We start from the raw sequence: 21,354 nt of genomic DNA, 5'->3' as shown, positions 1-21,354 counted from the left end.
CCCAACATCCTACGTAGTTCAACACTCATACCCACGATCCCAGAGAGGAACTGTTCATCAACCAACTGCATCCTTTCACTATCCTCGACTTGCAAAATTAACCAACCAGACATCCAACTAACCGCCTCCATCAGTCAAGTCAACCAACCCCACCAGACATTTCCCTTTGCATCTACACACTGCACAGAGGGATCACTTCTGACCTCAACCATTTTGACAACACCGAAACTAACCTATCCTACCCACTTACATGCACAAAAGAGAAAAACGGCTATTGAAAAGCAGACTAACTAGCAATTACAATTACACTATATAGAAACCATACTTCAAGACAGCATCCTGGATAGTTTCCTGTCCTCTTTTCATTCCATTTTACATTTATGAAAACCACCAAAAACAAACCAACAAAAAGCAAACACCACAAGGACAATATAACCCAAACATCTCAGACAAAACCACTGTCCGGTAACGGAGACCATACACCAGATTCACACTCTAAACAATATGATTACTTACCTAAACACTAAATACAGACATAAAACTGCCATACATTCCTTGACACCATAGGAGAGAGAGAGAGAGAGAGAGAGAGAGAGAGAGAGAGAGAGAGAGAGAGAGAGAGAGAGAGAGAACTAACCAATTCTGGAAAACAAAAAAGAAAATTCACATGTCCCATACCGCTAGAGTCCCAGTACATGAACCAGTTCTACTGTAAAAAAAAACAAACATTCCCTAGTGCTCACAAATACAACACTTTACTCATGAAACGCTGCACAAAAATAAGCCACACACCGACCACAGCCGTAAATAGAAAAATCATTAAAACTACGCAACCTCCACCCCGGAACAGCTGCACACCCACCCTCCACACTCACACATTCAAAACACAATTAAGACCTTAAAGGACTCGTCTGCAACTGACCTAAAGGCAGTGCAGCCTCCCACTGATATCTTCAGTCACTGGCCACACAACAAAACCCGTAACAGTAGAAACTTGTCATCATATCACACATCCTGGCACCCTTCAAGCACCTAACTCTCCATCCTTGCATTCCCGTATATTACAACTGTCATCAATAACCAAACTCCTAAGAAAAAAAAAAAAACCGACAGAATCAATCAAGATGGCCTTCGCTCACCTACACTGAAGGGCTTAGACCTCAAGCACTCCCCTACCACACTGCACAATGATGGATTCAACGAACCACAAGCCCCCCATTTCTCATGAGAGGAGTGACTATAGATATCAACAAAGTATTTGACACCACCATTCTCCGACACATCCTTAAACAAAAGCTATCCGACATCACTCTCCAGAACATTAATAAAAAGTGGTTCACCAGTCTCAGAGTTGGGTAACGAACCCGAGTCATTCACAAAACCTTTATCTCCAAACCCTCAAAGTATGCAACAGAGTTCCTCAGGGAACAGAACTCTAACCAACCCTCTTAATGTCTTCCCACATGACTTCCCAGTACCTCCCGCAGACCACACTGTAAAGGTCCTCTCATATGCACAGACCTCAGAACTATATCGTAACACCCTGATTGTTCAAAAACATAAGCATGCATTAATACATCAGAATATTAGAACGTTAGGTAACTCAGAAGAGAATATCTGCATTCCTGCAGAAATCCACTGTTACCCTATTAACCCAGACAGACAAATCCAACATACATCACACCTTGCGGCAGAAAGGTCAACTTTCCGTCCGATGATGATGGTGACCAGTAGCTTGCGTTATTATTATTTGCAGGTGAAGCTCTGGGATAAACACACACACACACACACACACACATACACATGTGTGTGTGTGTGTGTGAGTGTGTGTAAAAAACATATCTTAAACGTGTTTCATTCACTAAGCACTATCAAACTCAAAAAATAATACACAAGCTGTTTATCACTGCAGCTCTGTACTTCTAGCTATAACATCTCTCGACCATTTCCCAGGTCGCCCTGTCGACCAATACGTACACATTCTGCTGTCAGTATTCACAACAATTAAGTTCTATTCATTCCCTTGCTTTTAACGTGATATATCACAGCATAATTATTCTACCAAACTTCTTCCCACATTTCATTGTTACGAAAAGGGTTACACAACCAGGAATTATGGGCGCCGCCTCCCAGCTTGCATATTCAGTTGTTTAGCGTTGTAGCGCTAGGTCAGCTCTTCCCATTAAACATCTGGTTTCATTCACTGTCTTTTTAACAAATCTTTCCTTTTCAAATCTAGCGATGTCTGGGATGATAATAATCTGTTCCAGCCACTCCAGACGACAAAACCGCACGAACTACGGTCTTTTGGCGACCAATGTTTATTCGTGAACAGGACCAAGGAATCTTGGTTGCCGTCACAACCCAGCTCCCCGTCCGCTGAAACGTCTCTTCTTCATGAAGAGAGAGAGAGAGAGAGAGAGAGAGAGAGAGAGAGAGAGAGAGAGAGAGAGAGAGAGAGAGAGAGAGAGAGAGAGAGAAATGTGTGGTATACTGGGGTCGACGTACTGTCAGTGGACTGAACCAGGGTATATGAAGCTGCAGGTGGAAACCATGGAAAGGTCTGCATGGCCTGGTTGTGAATGAGAGCTGTATTTTCGGTGCATTACACATCGCAGCTTGAGAATGGATGCGTGCGAATGAGGCCTTTTCTTCCTCTGTTCTTAACGCTACTTCGATGAATGATTATATATATATATATATATATATATATATATATATATATATATATATATATATATATATATACAATAATTCTATGAACACCGTAGACCCTCCCACCCTTACTCAAAGACTGACCTTGAGCCAAGCTGTGGAATTTTCTTCCTCATTTCGTCTTTCCTTCTTCCTATCACCTTTAAACTTCTAAGAGTCAGGTCTACAAACACCTGCGGAATCCTGATTAACTTTTTTTTTCTTATTACTTTCACCCGAGATGACCTTTGATTGGGGCATGTTTTGCATGTGCCTTGTGGGTCACTATTAAACAAGATGAATTCTTGTACGCTTACGAGAGGACCGATCATCTTCATTTAAAAGAAGTTAGTTGACGGCATTCTGTACAACTTTCAACGAACAACCCCAGGGTTGTCCTGCTACTGATCCCACTTTTACTCAACTGTTTGTAAGTCTACATAGTATAATCTAGCACGACTGGCTGTCATCCCTAAGAACACAATATTGTAACTCTTTAACAAGAACGGAGATCAGAATCCTCTAGCTCGATAACTAGACAGCATTAGTATCTTGGATGGAGTCCGTACTGAAAAAGTCTCACTTCATGAATACAAACTGTCCAACCATTGTGTGCAAGAACTGAAGCAGTTTTCATTACATAATTACAAGGCAAAAGTTATTACAGCAACTGATCAAACCATCATACTTCCAAGATTTATCACACGCGAGAAGTTGCCATCGAACTCAGAGAAACAATAAATATACTCACTACTACTAAGAAAGTTCGCGTTCAAAAAATTATCTAATCATCTAATTCAAAATCTTGTGTTGGTGCTCTGAGTACTCAGCGGATCAAATTAATCTTGAAAAGGCAACAACACCCACAGACGGAAGAAGAAAACCCTAAGACCCCATTATAATGGTAGAGTTGTGGAGGAGTCAATATTGACGGTGGTGAGCGAGGCTGAAGGTATGGTTGGTGGGTCGGGTTACCTAACCGTCCTGTACCACACGCACCCACACGCCAAGTCATGCCCAGAATCACCGACATCCCGTCACACCGTCCCCGTCACCTGCAGCAGGTCAAAGTGACTCGTGGAGTACATCTGCGTCTCTCTCCTACCCCCCAACTCACCAAGCCCTGACGCCATTTTTCGACTTCAAGGTCGTGCGTGATTCTTCAATAACTACAGCAATGACAATATCGGCACTAAACCTATAGTGAAAGAAGAAATTCTTTTTCAATACAGACCAATATCTGTCTATGAAGTTCCATGATCTTTGAACACAGCACAAAAGAGATGGTGTATGCTTAAGTCGTACTGATAAACATAAGTAACATGTTAGCAAGATCTTCGTTTTTGAGGTGTTCATGAGATGTAAAATCTGATGAATCTCTCCCTAACGAGTGGGAACCCATCAGAAAGGACCCATGAACCATCACCTTTAGACCAAACCCTTCCCTCTCTACAGACAAGGTTTTTATGCTGTAACACTTCCGGATTGATGCATACCTCCGTTAATAGTAAATGACTATTTAGTCATTTCAGTTTTTCCACATACATTTCCATAATCAATATATATATAAAAGGCAATAATGGCTACAGCGGCAACAACGTTAAAAATGATCAGGCATCAGTTGTACTGTGGAAATCCTAGTCAGTAGCCGACACGCAAACTTGAAGGACATGATGGAGCGTTAGGGTCAGAATCCACAGTTCACCCAGCAAGACGAAACGGTACGTAATACGTTCACGTGCTCAGTATAAGGAAGGCCTCGTCTCCTGGTAATCACAAGGTTCGAGAATCTAATAAACGCGATCTCTGTCTCATGTAACTGTCCAACTTGAAGGTAAAACTAAGTTGGTAAAGGTCTATATTACTGTAACATTATCGCACTCCCTTCTCTTGTTTTGACTTTACAATTTTTTCCATGTTGTGAGCAGTTTTACACAAACTTCCTCACTGGACAGGGCTTGTGATAAAGCAAACCTTACAACTCGAGTTTAAAACACAACAAACTGTGACGTCAAACCTCCAGTGTGAATTTGAACGTGCTAGCCTCCTTAATTAGCTACATTTTAATTACAGTACTGTTTATTGCATCTTCTTACAGCAATCTTACCGATATCTACACAAAACATTCATGTATACCCAGTTAAACTTATGACACGTTTCGCTTGCAAGTTTGTATCAATCAAATTTCAAGATAGAATAATAAACCACAAAATTCATACAATGTCCAGTTGTCTTTACCCGTGTACTAATCCAGTGGTCCACGCCACACAAAATGATGAGCATCTTCGTCACTGTCCCTGCCATACGAAAGCCTAACAGACCTGGAGGTTAGAACGTTTCTAGAACATTAGGTGAACTCAATATCTACTATTTTTCTGGCTTAAAGCTTACAACGACAGAACTCACCAAAACTGTCGACGTGACATCCAACTCTATAACACTAACGTCCCACAAGAATATTAAACAGTTCCCGGGAATCACTGGTCAATTTTTTTTTTCCAACCATTTTTGTCCCACGAACTAGATTAGGTGGACCTTGCAGTACCTCTTACGCTGAATTCGAATCAGTTTTTAGAATTCTTCTCTCCGGCAAGGTTTTTTTTAAGTGATAGCGCAATCAAATTTTACAATAAGTGTATATTACCCAATCATAAATAAGGCTGGTATTACACTAAAAAAAAATTACCTCTAGAATGTTAAAAGTGTTCGATTTTTACCCACATTTGGCCTCAGGAACATCAAGCCTTAGTGTCCAGCAGTAATCTGCCAACATAGAGAGGCTTCACTTTCCTTGGTACTGCTTTTCATGCCCAAAATGTCCTAATGAAATCTTTCGCCGTGGTCATTACCGACTGCCCCAAGATTTTCCGGGAAAAAGTCTAAGCGCGACGTCCAAAAAGTGGATTTTCAGTCTCATATTGCACTCCAGAGATTTACATGGTGTCAACTGATCTTTCACATCACAGTAATTTTCTGATCTGTGATTCCCCAAAAATATTTGCAAACTCTCTTAAATTACAGCCATACAGATTTATCAACTTCATTTAGCTCTTCATCAACCTTCTCATCTCGAAACAGTTCCTTGATCTGTGATCCTACAAAAATACTCTCCTTGATTTTTGCATTACTGGTTCTGGTAAATCTATTGCTCAAATATATGAAACCATGGCCAGTTTTATCCATGTATTTGACGAAGTTCATCATCAACCAGAGGTTAATGTGCAAAGGAGACATACATTTTCTCAGGATCAACAAGAGGAGGATTGATGACATTATTCTTCCATGGAGTCACTGATGTTCGTTTTGGCCACAACTTTTTTACATTATGATTTTTCTTGTCCCGGCTGTCCCACTCACAGAAGTCACAGAAGAGACAACAGAACTTGGTGTAACCAAGCTTCATTCCCGAGTAAAAGTGCCACAACCTTTAGGTCACCACATACATTTCACTTAAAGTCACCATACTTAATTTTTTCCAACAAAAGCTTCATATTATCATACGATTCCTTCGCATCAACTGCGTGAGCCAGAGGAACGCAGGGTAACTTATCTCTGTTGTGTAAAACCGCTTTCAAGTATACTTTTGATGAGTCAATAAACAAGCGCCACTCGTCTGTGTTATATTTGCGACCAAGTGCTCCATAACCGAAAACATCATTGCAAACCACCAGACCATCTTCATGGTAGAAAAATTCTTTAAAAACATGGCGACCACGATAAAAACAAACTTTAGTTTCAGTCTGGAAAAGATTACAGCCCTTTAACCTGGAACGCAAATCTAAATCGCGGGCGAGATCATTAAGATCTTGACTCAGCAAATGTGGTTCACCTGACGAACAGCTTGTTTCAAATGTTGGACCCATAACGTCCTCTACTTGGTCTACTTTCTCATCACGAGACTCATCATCACCTCAGTGACATGTTTCTTGCAGGCTCTGGCACAGGTAATTCCTGACTGTGTGAGATACTGGCCTAATAGCAGATGTTAATTAGGATATTTAACAGCATGCTTGGATTTTGATGTCATGCCATTTATATCAGTCAGGCAGAAGTAGAACTCCGAAGCGTGATCTGTGGGTTCTCTCCAAACCACAGGAATGATAAAAGGCATACGGCGTGAACCTAATGCCCATGCTGTGAGAAGCCTGCCATGTGACATAAATATGGGAGGGCCCACCTTATGTCCTGGTCACCCACTTTACGACCAAAGTAATGAGGGGTGAGAAAGAACGTTTTTGTGATATGAATTTCAATTCACTACAGATGTAGCAGAAAGAATTCGGACTATTTACAGTTTCTCGGCATTATAAGGGTGGACGGGGTACCACCACACAACACTTGAATACACAAAAGCACAATGTGTCAACAGACTGGAAAAGACATTGTTTTAGACGTTGAGTTCTAACCTGCAACGACATAGAAATGCTACTCAGGAGTGGCCACTGTTTGAATGTTCCAACATTTCCAGTCGTGTTTCTGCAGGCCCCTGGTGACTCATTTATCTAGGCTTGTGCTTTCGGAAAGAAGCTACTGCACTTCATAAACAATGAAAATAGCTATGTTTGTGAAACTTTTTGTTTCAAATAATCCGTAGAGTACTGTACGTAACGATATGCAATCATGCTGGAAAGAAAAAAAACTACATAGAAAAATTCTGAAAACATATTTGGATTCATCTAGCATAATACATTACACATTTTTTTTCCATGGGACAAAATCTTTGTTGACCAGTGATGATATAGAAGAATTCAACAAGTAAAGCCGCGCCCGGCCAACGACATAATTAATTCTGTAACACTGGTATCTCCAAGCTGTACAACCGTAATCATACGGATGATATGATTGAAACATATTCTGCTATATTTTCCAAGCGACCACCATTATTCACTGTTGGAGTAAACCCCAGAAACTGGAGAATGATAGAAGAAAATGATTTGTATTCCTTTCCCAAAACGAGGGCATGTACACAGCGTGCAATTCAGTTAAATTTGTTTTTTCATCTATGGGATAGATCCTGGCTTAATGACCCATAGGTGCTGATAGCTATTAAATCCAATTACAAAACACATAACGCCACAACTGAACTGGTTCTTTGGAAGTCTGATGCTTACTACAAGTCGAAGTTCACCGTACTTGCCTTCAATCACTGCCAACTAATATGATCATCTTTACCGGGGGATCTGATTGTCATCTATATTATCAACAACACATTCAATACATTACAGTCTGCACCCACCCACCGGAAGGCAGCTTCTCCTTCAGGAAACTCTTAAGTTTCCTGACGGCCAGGCATTCTAGTATACAGCTCCAGATTAAAATAAAATCACGCACACACTAAAGAAGCACACACACACACACACACACACACGTCAAGAAACCCAACTAGTTAATATGACCCCCGTGTCCTCCGCATAGCGGTTCAAAGAAGCCACAGCCTGGAACACGCCATTAATTTTAAACACTGACCGCAATGTCTACTTGATCAACTGTGATGCATTGCTCATCTGTCCATTTAAGCAACTCTTGGTATGCTGACAGCCAGTGTAATCAGTGTTTTATGAAATTTCTCTACGTTTACACGGACTACATTGGGTTGCCGGTCACGTAACCTCATCGAGAAGATTCTGGTCACACAACGCAGCCAATCCCGTGTTGTCCAGCTACGATTTCGGCAACCAACCAGAATTACGTAAGATTACATTCTTCCTACTAGTTGATTAGCAATATGAAGACGGCACATGGCTAACTTAAAAACATAGTTCTGTCAGCTAGCACTTACTGCATTATGAGAAACTGAGCATTTACGACTGTTGCTCTCTATATAACTAACACTAACCAGTACACGAGAGTTAGACACAAGCAAGCTAAAAGAGATTTGGGATATTAAAGTTAACAATGATTGCTGCCAAAGTTAACCTATACATAATTCGTAGTGTTATGAAACAATAAATACGTTTGCCTCATCTATCTACAGATTCAACTAACGACCTGAGACTGTCATCAAATAAAGTTCATAATGACCACGAAGCAAAGAAAACAAAATCAAGAGGGCCTAAGAATCAGTCAATTAAGTAATGTAAACAATACGAATGCACCAAATAGTACTATGGAATACTGACAGAGTGCATATACCTTTTAATTATGGACGAAAAATGTATTTGCTATATTACCTTATATTTAAATAACTAATGCTATACATTTAGTATTCTCTTCACGTAATCATTGCACAACTACTACAGTACAACTAGAGTTCCATCATTCAGTCTAACAACTGTACATATCATTATCTGAAGTTTATATTTGTATACCCAGCGCAACTGCATCAATTCTTAATTTCTTACTTGATCATGCTCTTGTAAAATTACATACACAAGTCCTTGTAAGAATTCACCAGGCCCAGGCCTTGGTAATGGACAGCTGCGCTCACAATTCTGCCTATATGATAGTCAGTCTAGTATTACTATATATTGTATAATTCTACGGCATTTACACACCCAAGACCTTTCACAGGTCTAGACCAATGCAGACAAACACGTATGATATCCAACATCTCGATGATATCTCTAAACTACCCGCTAGACATGCTAGGCTAAAGGCCTCGTCGTTAGTTTTTCTGTACCTCACGTAAACCAGTTTAGACTAGAATGTCATTGAATAGTTAAGTTTTTCTACACCAAAGAAGCCATAAATTTAAAGTAGGAGAATGATGGTTTCTTCAGAGAGCTGTTCACACACACACACATGACCATCACGCATGCCCGGGTCGCCTGGGATCAAGCCCGCATAAGTGCAAATCCTGGTCGTGGCAGCCGAGCCACAATCCACCCTAACGTTCATCCTTCCCTAACGACCGATAGATAAAATGGGCACCTGACATAGGCAAGGATGTGTGTGTGTGTGTGTGTGTGTGTGTGTGTGTGTGCATAAGAGTAAAGACCTGATACATAAACACAAGGTCAAGAAACGGAGCAACACGTAAAAACTCTCCTACAACACACACACACACACATACACACACACACACACACATATATATATATATATATATATATATATATATATATATATATATATATATATACTTTTCTTAAAGCAGCCTATCGCCAGCGGTCGGTTCCCACGCCTTTTTTTTTAATCGATTCGTCCAGTTGTTACGGCGTAATAATTTTGATCATTTTTTTTTTTTTTTACTCTTTCCTAACCTTCTCAGTCAATTCGACCCGTTCCCACGACTACCATATTTTGTGCTCTAATTCATTTGAACCTAGTCCTTCATCCTAGCTTTGAGGTAATCAAAGTTTGTTTGTTCAGGTTAAAATTAGCTACGCTAAGCTAGGAATTGTTCGTTATCGCTGGGTAACAAGAACTGTCAGGGCTTTGAGGCACTGTGGGAACCATGTTAAGTCACGCTAGTGCTGCTTTCGAGATTTTGAATGTAGTTTGTTATCGTTGTCTTCTTTTTGCCAGATACTTAATTTGTAAACAGTGGGTGACTAAATTCGAACGCCTGAGGAAATCTTCTATCCTCTGTTTTCAGATATTGGGATAGATTTTGCGCTAATCAACAACAGCAACAACCTGTAATTCTGAGTAAGCTTAATCCCTGTCTATTCTGTACAACTTACAGCAACCCAGATTGTGTCGATCACTCACTATCAAAAGCAACATAATTTGACTGGCTGTTGGTTACAAAAAATATGGGTCGTCTAGAGCGATGTGTGGTCTGCATTCGGTCACAAAGCATTTGCCTCTTTATATCTATTTTCTATATCAAATATCTAACAAGATCGTGACAAAACTTTTGTATTTCACCTTCATGTTACACAATGTTTTACCAATGTCATTCAAAGAAGCTTGAAAAATGATTTAATGCGGTACCACGAGAAATTAGAAACAAATAGAATAACCACAGAATATTCAAACGAATGGTTGAAGTCGATCCCCGATGAATCTCAAACTGATAATTATGATGACTCAAGGGGCTCTGCAATGGAGAGAAACGGTGTAATTCAACGAGCTAGACTGACGAGAGCGTTAGGCGTTAGCCCTGCGGTAATGTGTGGCAAAGGGAAAAGACTAAAGTCTTAGTCAAGGAGGGGAACTTACAAGTTCCCACACTTGGAAAAGATCTTATTTTTCTTTTTTCTTTTTTTTTTGGCTCAAATACACGCGGGTTGTTGGCATTCAGTCCACAAACACACACTCTCCATCTCAAACGCAACACAACACCTAACTCAAACGACTCGTTTCTTCTTCACTGTGATTTACGAGCTAGACCTGACGAATGGCAAAATCTAGTCGTTGGTACTCGGGAATTTTCTCTCACAATGAAAGACGAAAACGTTTTTAGACCACATTAGCTCAACAATCTGCTCGAACTGAGAGGTCACATGGACTGACATCAAATGCAATAAACGAACTAGTTGGCTGTTTATATATATATATATATATATATATATATATATATATATATATATATATATATATATATATTCTGGAACCATACCACGATCAGTCTTATAAACAACCTAACCTGAAACTAACCCATGACGTCAGAGTTACGATAACGTAACCATTTTTTTTTTCAGAAACCTTACCCCACCCTAGCTTAACCTAAGAAGAATGATTAAGTCCCAGTGTCGTACATATAACTACTTTGTATAAAAACAAAACAAAACGGTAGGTATAAAGACATGCCTATATCAAGTTGGCTGACTTTCCACAAAATGCACAACACTGTCATATATGAAATAAGTATGCAACATACTTAACAGTTCTAAAAACACAATGAAAACTAACACTTACAGACCTACACAACATAAATTACCAACTCACATGTGGGGTACACAAAACAACATGAAATAAAAAGAAAAAAACCTTACCGCACGTATACACTGTAGTACATGTGCTCGCAATCAGAAGCAGGCACGTAATTTTTACGGGATAAAAGCAAGCCGCACCAACATTACAAATAAGGATTATGTAAGTGATAACCCAATATGAATATGCATGCAGTCAGTGAGATGGGTGCATGTGTCGAACATTGCTTTGGGAAGACACTAACAAAACAGAACAAATGGCATTTGAAGAGTAAGAGTATGAGGAAAACATATCACTCAAGCACTTACAAGGAGCTATTTTAGATCTACATAAATAAATACACCAAAGTGTAAGGAAACGATTACTTTTCAGGTATCTATAATCATTTTCAGTGACCTTATTCATTAGACAGTAAACTTCGAAAGTGAAACGAAAAGCGTGATTATTATGCATTGCTTTTGTAAGTGTAATGTACATACCAGTGAATCGATCAGGTCAAACAAAGTCAACAATGAAAATGATTTAAGATGGCAGAAAAAAAAGCTTAACTTCAGACAATTACTTGTTCCTAAGAAGCTATGCAAAAACACTCGATTGCTACTTACTCGAGTTGATGTGCCCGTATGACTTGTAGGAGTAGTGTTACCCTCTAGCTCACTCCTGTACGCGACAAGCTCTTAAACCCAGTGACTGAGTCTTAGTCACAACACAAGGCAATCTTGCGCACGAGAACCTTATACCAAAGTTTGGTGTCGACTGACGCGCCAACTTCACCCTGGGCTCTGGAGGACAACACAAACCCACGCTACGTAGTTGCCACCTAGCTATTTAAATCACTCCGTTTAATAGCCAACCAGTATCAATCAAAGCTTTTGCACCTTAATTTATTAAGTTATTGCAGCCAATTATTTAAGCAAGAAAAGAAAGAATGATAATGATTAAGAAAGCAGTTCGAACAAAGGGAAAGTTATATGACAAGTTGCCCACATACTTAAACGCCGCAGGCCTGTAGTCACAGGTAAGACCTAAGGGCGCGAGGTGTAAGTGTGTGCGTAGTTGCGTATATCTGTTGCTTCTCGCAGCCTCATCCTCGGTCCTGGAATGTAATGGCAGAACGCACACACTACGCCCGGCTGCCTCACAACTGGACATTGGTGGCTTTCGCAGCTAACGAGTGAGATTGTTTTGAGGTTCCTCGTATATCACCAACTGGTAGCTCTGTTACAGAGCTGAATATATTTGTGATGTTGGTTCAAGGAGTAGAAAGATACTGCTGCTTTGAAGAAAAAACAAAAAACATAACTTGGTATATAAAGGTAATTTTCGTTCGATATATAGAAAACTTTAAAACCAGTAAACTACCGTAGTTGCCCATGTCCAGCTAAGTAAAGCATAATACACAAATGTCAGAGTTAAACTTGTGAAAGTATTCTAACAGTGAGGTACACTTTAACCATGTTTTTAAAGATACATCTTGGAATGATAACACTGTAAGAAGAATTAGAGAGAGAAAACAAAGTTACAGATTGAGAGTAGAACAAGATCAGGTAGGAAATATATGATAATTCCATACGATAGTATTATTCCATACATAATGTAGATTATTTCAGACAATGCCATGATGAAAAAAGAAATAATGATTTAGAAGCAAACAATATGGGCGGTCCCATTTGGGCATCCTGGGTGGGTGGCCCCGTCAATATACATTGTGTGGGTGGCCCCGTCAATATACAGTGTGTGGGTGGCCCCGTCAATATACATTGTGTGGGTGGCCCCGTCAATATACACTGTGTGGGTGGCCCCGTCAATATACATTGTGTGGGTGGCCCCGTCAATATACACTGTGTGGGTGGCCCCGTCAATATACACTGTGGGTGGCCCCATCAATGTACACTGCGTGGGTGGCCCCGTCAGTATACATTGTATGGATGGCTCCATCAGTATACAATGAGTGGGAGGCCCAGTCAGTACACACAGTGTGGACGTCCCCGTCAGTTTACATCGTATTTGACAGCCCCGTCGGTATACACTGTGTGGGTGGCCCCATCAATAAAAACTGAGTGGGTGGCCCCGTCAGTATACATTGTGTGGGTGGCCCCGTCAGTATACATTGTGTGGACGGCCCGTCAGTATACAACGTGAGGGTAGCCCCGTCAGAGTACATTCTGTGAGTAATCCCATCAGTAATGGTGGCCTCATTAGAGCAACTCATACGGGTGGTTGGACCCCATCAGTGCACATCGTGTGGGAGGTTCCCATCAATGCAAAGTATATGGGTAACCCAATCAATGTACTACATTGTGGTTGGTCCCATCAGTGTATAATGTGGGTAGCCCCATCACTTCAAACTGTGGGCGGCCCGTTCCTGTTCACTGTGCGAGGCTTCGGCAATGCATGCAGTAAGAACGGCTCTGTCACTGGGCACTGTGTGATTAACCACTTGTGCATAATGGGGAGGGAGTTCTTCACAGGTGAAGTCCATCTCTTAAACTTTCCTAACTTGAATTTCTTTTCATCTGTTCCACACATCTAACACTTTACTATTATTGAAGCATTATTCACCCCTTTCTTGGCTTCCTTCTACACTTGCTTCTCATTCACTTCAGTCTAAAAAAAAAAAAATTCTCAAGAGGCTCCACCTGGCTTCACACATGTAGACATTACGACAATTCTACGTTAACGTCATTTCCAAAGTTTAGCATCCTCATGAGTCCATTCCATTAATCTTACATTATTATTTATCTTATTATCTCTCATTTCAAACCCAACCATAAAGGCAGATTCTTGAAAATAATGTTTAAGTGTACTCCATTCTTCCGAAAACTCTCATCCCTGACCATCGTCTTCACTACTTATTCACTTTTCCTATCCACTTTTGTATCCTACTCAGAAAATAGCCACAATAATTTCCTTACGCTTATCCTTTTCATGCGTTTCATATCCCTCACCTCTATATATCTAATCATACGACCTTACAATCCTAGTGCTTCCTTAAACACTTCCTTCCATCTCGTTACATTTAATTTTCCTTCTTACAATGTTCTTTAATTATCATCTTATGTGCTTAGGTACTGGAAAATCTATCCGCTTGGTCAATCTACCGATCTTTTAACAACTGCTTAAATTTAACACTGACATCGATCCAGAACTTTGTGGTGATCTTAAAGTAACTTTCGTCTGTCATTCAACATAGACAATCCTCTCTCCCTTTAGCTCTTCTTTTCTGGCACAATCTTTATGTCTTCCAGTATACATGTAGATGTTTTAATAAAATTGAGGTGACCAAAATACTAATTCTCTAGTTTTCTCTAAACGTGGTGTCCATATATCTGTCGTCAATTTTGACAGTGACTGGTAAATAAGTAACGGTTTGTATCTCCTTAACGATTATCCTTGCATGGAGTGTTGGTGTCGGGAGAGGTTCGACGTACCCTTATAATGCAGATTTCTGTTGTGTCCCCTGCCCGATGATAGGCATAACCTGCCTTCATTTTACATGATTGGTATTATTCTGCCAATTTCCGTTGTAATGTGATATATAATCATGAGTTAGTTACAAAATCAATAACTTGGATGCACTCTTAGCGTGCTGTAAAACCTACAAAGTAAATACCTGTTTCTATTCTTGAGAAATTACGTTTAACTCCATGTTTAATGTACTGTTCTCATGGTGGACTTCCCGTTGCTTTGATTATTTTCATTACATATAAAAAAAAAAAAGTGTTCTGAACCGAATGTGTTAAAAGGAAAAATGATAATGAAAAACCTGTATGGGTAACAAATTATGCATCTATATATCGAAGTGTTCACATGCTATTTCTGATAAACGTAAACTCATATTTCATGTGTCTGCTGTAGCTGTCCAGCACCTATATCTGTGCTTTCTGAAAAAGTGTAGAGTTAGTCCAGTACGAATAGAATAAATAAATTGAACGCTGAATATGTCATCTCCAACCCACATCAGAGAGAGTCGGCGTTTGCAGCTAAATTACAGAAAATGGCTTCCTTCGTTGATGAATTATACAAAACTCAAAAAGCTGTCGTTAAGGTAGTTTCTAGGACAGTTTACGATTCAAGTTCTCTATTTTACTTTACTGATCAAATTAACATAAAACAACATTGTTGTATAACCAGAATCATTTCCCTAGAATCTGTGATATATCTACACAAGGAACCAGTTGACTGGCAACCCACATAAACCCGGGTGCAGGTTGCTTTCACAGTTTCCGCTGACGGGGCACGATATACTCGTCCAAAATCTTTTCGTGTTACATTGTCTGCCTCACGACCACAATGTAACCCGCATAATGCTTGTTCTTATTTCCATTCTATTCATTCACTTCTGGAACACAGTATTGTATAATCTTACACATATTGATTCTATACTTGTCCCAAACAGTGTTTGTGTGTTGACGATCCTAGCTTACCTGCTGCGGTAGGAGGATGGCTGGCTTACCTGCTGTGGTAGCAGGACGGCTGGCTTACCTCCTGCAGCAGGAGGATGGCTGGCTTACCTGCTATGGTAGCAGGACGGCTGGCTTACCTCCTGCAGCAGGAGGATGACTGGCTTACCTGCTGTGGTAGCAGGACGGCTGGCTTACCTCCTGCAGCAAGAGGATGACTGGCTTACCTCTGCAGTAGGAGGATGGCTGGCTTACATCATTCTACTCACCGCTGCTCCTATTCACTCCTTTAACACTGGATCTCACATGTCAGTCTCATCCTTACTTCCTTAGCTTCGTCTCTGAACATTCAATATCTCAGCGTGTATTTTGTTAACCTGATCTATTGTATGATTGTTCAAAAAGCAAAATCTTAAAATCACCTCGTCTGAAATGGCAACTCTCACTGGATATTGCCTTCGACGATAACCCACTTTCGTCCACATGGATATGCCAGTCATTAAATTATCAGTAATGATAACAATCACCAGTTAGTGGTTTTGTGTAAATGTCAGAACTAAGAAACCGTCGATACAGCGCCTCACTATCAAACATACACACACGACAGCAAATTATCCAACACAAACCGTGACCCGGATGACGTGCCGTGGATCACATCTCACACGATGCAGCAGCGAGACCGACCTCGCCTTCCACCACAAGGCTCGAGAACTGAGTCCTTCGTGAAATATAGGCTACGGTGATATCTTATTTGCCCTTCAAATACACGACACCTGAAACAGACATTAACGAGTGGTATAGGAAACTGAAAAGCGCCAAAAAAATTTGAATTAGCGTTGATCATCTCTCCAGTGATTAAGCAGCTCAGCTGGTTAATGACAACCTCGTCAACAACAGCTGGAAATTCCCCCAGCCTGACACCACCTGTGTATCAGTCTGTGCTCCATCTCCAACACTCGCAAATTAACTATATTAAGTCGCCAGACTGTTGCATAGCCTCGAGGTAAAGCGTTCCACCATACCCACTGACTTGCTCATGATTCTTTTCATGTCGAAGGCTCTGGTCGTGAGCGAATGTCCATATCGAAGCTGGACCTAAAATGAAATAAATTATTTAACAGGAAAGAGATAAGGAGGAAAAATATTCTAAGAATTCTTGAGGAAGTGGAGAACCTATCTCTCTTCATAGGGTTGTGTCATAATTGTTACGAAAGCCATGAAAAAGCGTGAAAGTTCCAAAGCTTTGAGTTGTCGGGAATAACTGATATCAAAACGGCCCTCCCTTGAGCTAACAATGGCCACACATTAATCATGTGACGCAGTAGCTCGGCGAGCATCACGTGGTCTAGATAATGGTGGTGACACACACGCGTCCGGCTATCGGGAGCAATAACCAACAACGTTACTGTGAGTTTATAGTGGAAGAGTTCATAAACCGCTTTGCTTTAGACTCAACTCTGTTAAATGCGCATGTGGAGTTAGAACCTCCCCATACATGAGAGTAGTAATGTATGGATCACTCCTTGGTGTAAATGGAGCAACAGTTTAGATGAGGGTTTATGGTATTTAAACAGTACTCCCAGTTTCTTAAGGGATAGACAGCAACTTATGAAATATGAGTTTTCTAAGTTAAGATGTCAAAGTGATACCAGGTTTGTTCAATGTGTTAGGAGGTGGAATTACAGATCCATCAAAAGAGATAGGAAAGTTACGAGTTAGAGAGAGAGAGAGAGAGAGAGAGAGAGAGAGAGAGAGAGAGAGAGAGAGAGAGAGAGAGAGAGAGAGAGAAATGGGCTGAAACTGGGTTTCGGAGGCACTGAACTTGTCCAGGTTCCTTGTACCTCACTGAGATATCCTGTCAGAGTTCATAAAGTTGTGTGAAGACGAGACGCAGTTCAGGCAAGAGAGAATGGAATAGATTTGAAGGAAATGAAGAAATGATGTGCTGAGTGACCATCATGTGTGTGCATTTGACTATATATTGCAGAAAGGAAATCTCCGAAAAAAAAAAAAAGACAGAAGAGTGTAGGGAGCAAGACAGAACCTTGAGGGGCACCGCTGTTGACAGCGAAAAGAAAAGAGGCTGATCCATCTATAACTATGGAGATCAAAGAGGAAGCCTTGATATGAGGGAACAAAGTGAGGGAGGGAAGCACAAAAGAAGAAAACTTGGAAATGAGACCCCGATGTCATACCCTCTCAAAAAACTTTTGATACGTCAAGGGCTACTAAAAGGGATTCTCGAAATCTTTCAGGGAGGATATTAGTAAGGTCGGACTATCAATACACACTTCAACACTCTCAAATCAGGAGCGTATTACTTCCCTGGGCGGATGCTGTCTACAATCCACTGACACGGAGGTCGTAAGATGGTTCCGGCCATCATTTCAACACTCCTAAGTCACTTGGGTAATACTTCTCTGGGCGGCAGTTGTTTACAACCTAGTGACACGGAGGGTTGTAGGTAGCAAAGAAAGTGTCCGGAGAAATAATTCTGTTGCCCTACAGGTCTCTAGAGACAGTGGGAGCTTCAGCCTAGTCCTCGAGCGGTAGGGGCTGGTGATTGTGACCCGGTATGCGGGGTCAGTCCTTGGGCCTCCGGGTCCGGCCAGCCTCGACACAATGGAGGTCACGCCCAGCCCTGCCTGCTAGGTTGACGGCTCTCCGCTGATTAAGGTCATTGGTTTCGCCAAGAGAATTGAGGTAAGCTAAATATAAAGGCAACATCTGCATGGAGAGTATCCGTAGTTAGCGAAGGAAAATTACCGGAAGGAAATTGATACTTGTTGAAGCAAACTGCACAAGTTTGTGGGATTAGGTTAGGGTAGAAATCCCGCGTGATCTCAGAGAGAAACAATTTTGTTTTTCTACTTTTAAGACTTCATTCAAGGAAGGAAGTCCACATTAAGGCTACGTCGTAGGGAAACTATTTGAAAGGTTGAAGAAAAGAGGAAGTAAGGAGAAATGAGGCAAATTTTATCTTTAAGTTACAGAAGTGGTAATGTGCCATGTAAAACGTGCAGGTCATAGTTGTTAAGAGAGACACGACGGGGTAATGTTCGAAAACTTCGCCATGTAAGAAACGATCACAACGGCCCACATACACACAGACGTTGCCAGAGACCACAAAGTAATCCTGTGACGCACCTTAATATAATCAGTGAGGGTGTAATTACCAATTCATGCAGGCCGAGGAGGAAGCACTATGGTCATGGGTTTCCATATATTTACCAGGGTAGTGAAGGGCAACTCTCGACAGTATCTGAAAATTCAAAGGTGAGTTACGAGTCGTCAACTGAAGGTATTTTCGAAAATCCGAGTTACATCGCCTCTCCTGTATCCCAGCTGGACATAGACCGTCACAACGACGGTGTATAACTGATCTCTGGAAGTGTCATTGGCTTACTTCTGGTTAAGTCTGACTACAATGGATGACGTCAGTATTTTTTCCAAGGGCATTATTTGATTACTATGGTGTGACGTCATTATATATATATGGAAGGACAGTGGCGGTTGCAGACGCAAAACCATTTTGATGAAATGTTTAAACATTACATGTTACAGAAATGTTTTCTTTAATTTCTGACACAGCTTTATTGAGTATACGAAGGTGCTGAGGCTATTTGGGCAGAAACCATCCCGAAAGTTCATGTTTCTTCCTGTAAATGTGTGACCTGTGGGCAGCAGGAAAATACTTCTTTAAACAGAAATGGTCAGTAATCAATACATGTTGTTTTGAACAATCTATTTACTTAAGATTTTTTCCCTCTCATTTATTTATTTCCAGCTTAGGAGTGCTGGCAGGAAGCTTTCGTCATTGATGGGGATTCGGTCAACACCGTGCGAACTGATGCCACTGCGCCCTTACTCAAACGCTTTTCCTTCAGAAGCTCTTCAAGGTACTCCATAAATCTGAACCTAATCGGATATTACTCAGCGGTGAAGTGAACCGAACACCAAACACTTACTCTCCTTCCGCCTCACAAAAGACATCCATTGTTTTTGACCGTAGTAGTTTTGTGGGAAACAGTGAAGAGGAACTCCATCTACGTTTGTGTTATTGCTCCCTAGGCTTCACCGCGTCTGGCTGCCAGTTAAGTCCACCAGTCGTACCAGCTGATACTGTGATACTTTTCCGCCGCTGTCATGTTCGGTTGCCACATAGTCCGACAATTTTTCAACCATAGTTAAACTGATTACATGATACAGATATATGAAAATCTTCACAGATTATTAGAAAATGCAGAAGCCAAGTAATATTTACAATGCTCGAAAACAGCGTAACAAGGCATCACGCCCAGAACCACCGACATCTTTTTCCTGACATAAACATCCAGTGACGTCACATCGCTACTACACGAATAAATATCAATAAGAGGCATATTTTCAAAATCATTTAGAATCTTTACTGGGTGGAACAATGTCTCTCCTTCCCCATTTTCAACGTGGGCCTATCCACTGCCGATACCTGCTGCTTTAAATCGGCTGACTTAATTTAGTCAATTTTTGGCGTCGCGCTGAGGTACCAGAATTACGCTCCACTTTGCACAAAGAGGGAGAACGAAGTAGGACGCTCGTGTGACTGATCAACCACAAGGAGGAGGATTTAGAAGGAAGATTATCAACCCTAATAAAAGTTTTCAGAGCTGAAGCAGCAGTAATGAAGGCGTATCTGTGCATATAAGAATGCTAAAGTTAACTACGTAATGACATAAGGCTATTAAGGAATCTGGATACGGTTTTGTTAGTTTACATAATAGAAAATAATGATAATAGCATGAAAATAGTCCAAGACAAATGAAATGTATAGAATTATAGAATCACATCAAAACATTTTAATCTTATTTTTTGCTACATCTTTTCATGTTCTTACACACACACACACACACACACACACACATATATATATATATATATATATATATATATATATATATATATATATATATATATATATATATATATACGACGGTTGGCCTGCAGCATGGGTGTGTAATGTCTCTATAGCTGTTTATTTTGTTCATGGATGAGGTGGTGAGGGAGGTGTAATGCACCGAAACCAGTCCACTATCCACAACCAGGCCACACACACCTTTCTATGGTTTTACCCAGCCGCTTCACATGCTCTGGTTCAGGCCAGTGACAACACGTCGACCTCTGTATACAACATCGTTCCAATTCACTCTATACCATGTACACTTTTCCCCCTCTTGCGTGATCAACCCTCGATCACTTTTTTTTTTTCACTTCTTCCTTCCGATTAGAACTCCACATTTTCGTTGTTAACTCCACTTCTGACACATGTATCCCCTTTGTCAACCTCTCCACACTCTTTCTCTCCTTATGATCAAACCATTTCAACACACACTTTTTAGCTTTCTCGACCACACTCATCTTATTACCACACATATCTCTTACTACGTTATTACTTCCTCAA

At 40.7% G+C, this 21,354-nt stretch overlaps 1 protein-coding gene across 7 annotated transcripts in view; it reads right to left on the bottom strand.

The window, feature by feature from the left end:
• LOC139749641 (uncharacterized) overlaps window positions 1–21,354 on the bottom strand; it is a 163,617-nt gene that overhangs the window by 121,846 nt on the left and 20,417 nt on the right. For 4 of the 7 annotated variants that reach the window (XM_071663842.1, XM_071663834.1, XM_071663818.1 and 1 more), the window contains exons 2-4: window positions 16,544–16,690; window positions 12,506–12,787; window positions 12,120–12,296 (exon numbers count right to left, since the gene is read on the bottom strand). The exons of 2 other annotated variants lie outside the window; for them this stretch is intronic. The gene's annotated coding sequence lies outside the window, so the exon portion shown is untranslated. The remainder of the gene's footprint in view (window positions 1–12,119; window positions 12,297–12,505; window positions 12,788–16,543; window positions 16,691–21,354) is intronic. One more of the 7 variants, XM_071663826.1, reaches the window with a different exon arrangement.

This window comes from Panulirus ornatus, chromosome 1 (assembly GCF_036320965.1).
Source record: "Panulirus ornatus isolate Po-2019 chromosome 1, ASM3632096v1, whole genome shotgun sequence".
Lineage (NCBI taxonomy): Eukaryota > Metazoa > Arthropoda > Malacostraca > Decapoda > Palinuridae > Panulirus > Panulirus ornatus.
The sequence above is the reverse complement of the archived record's forward strand: the minus strand, read 5'-3'. Positions and strand labels throughout refer to the sequence as shown.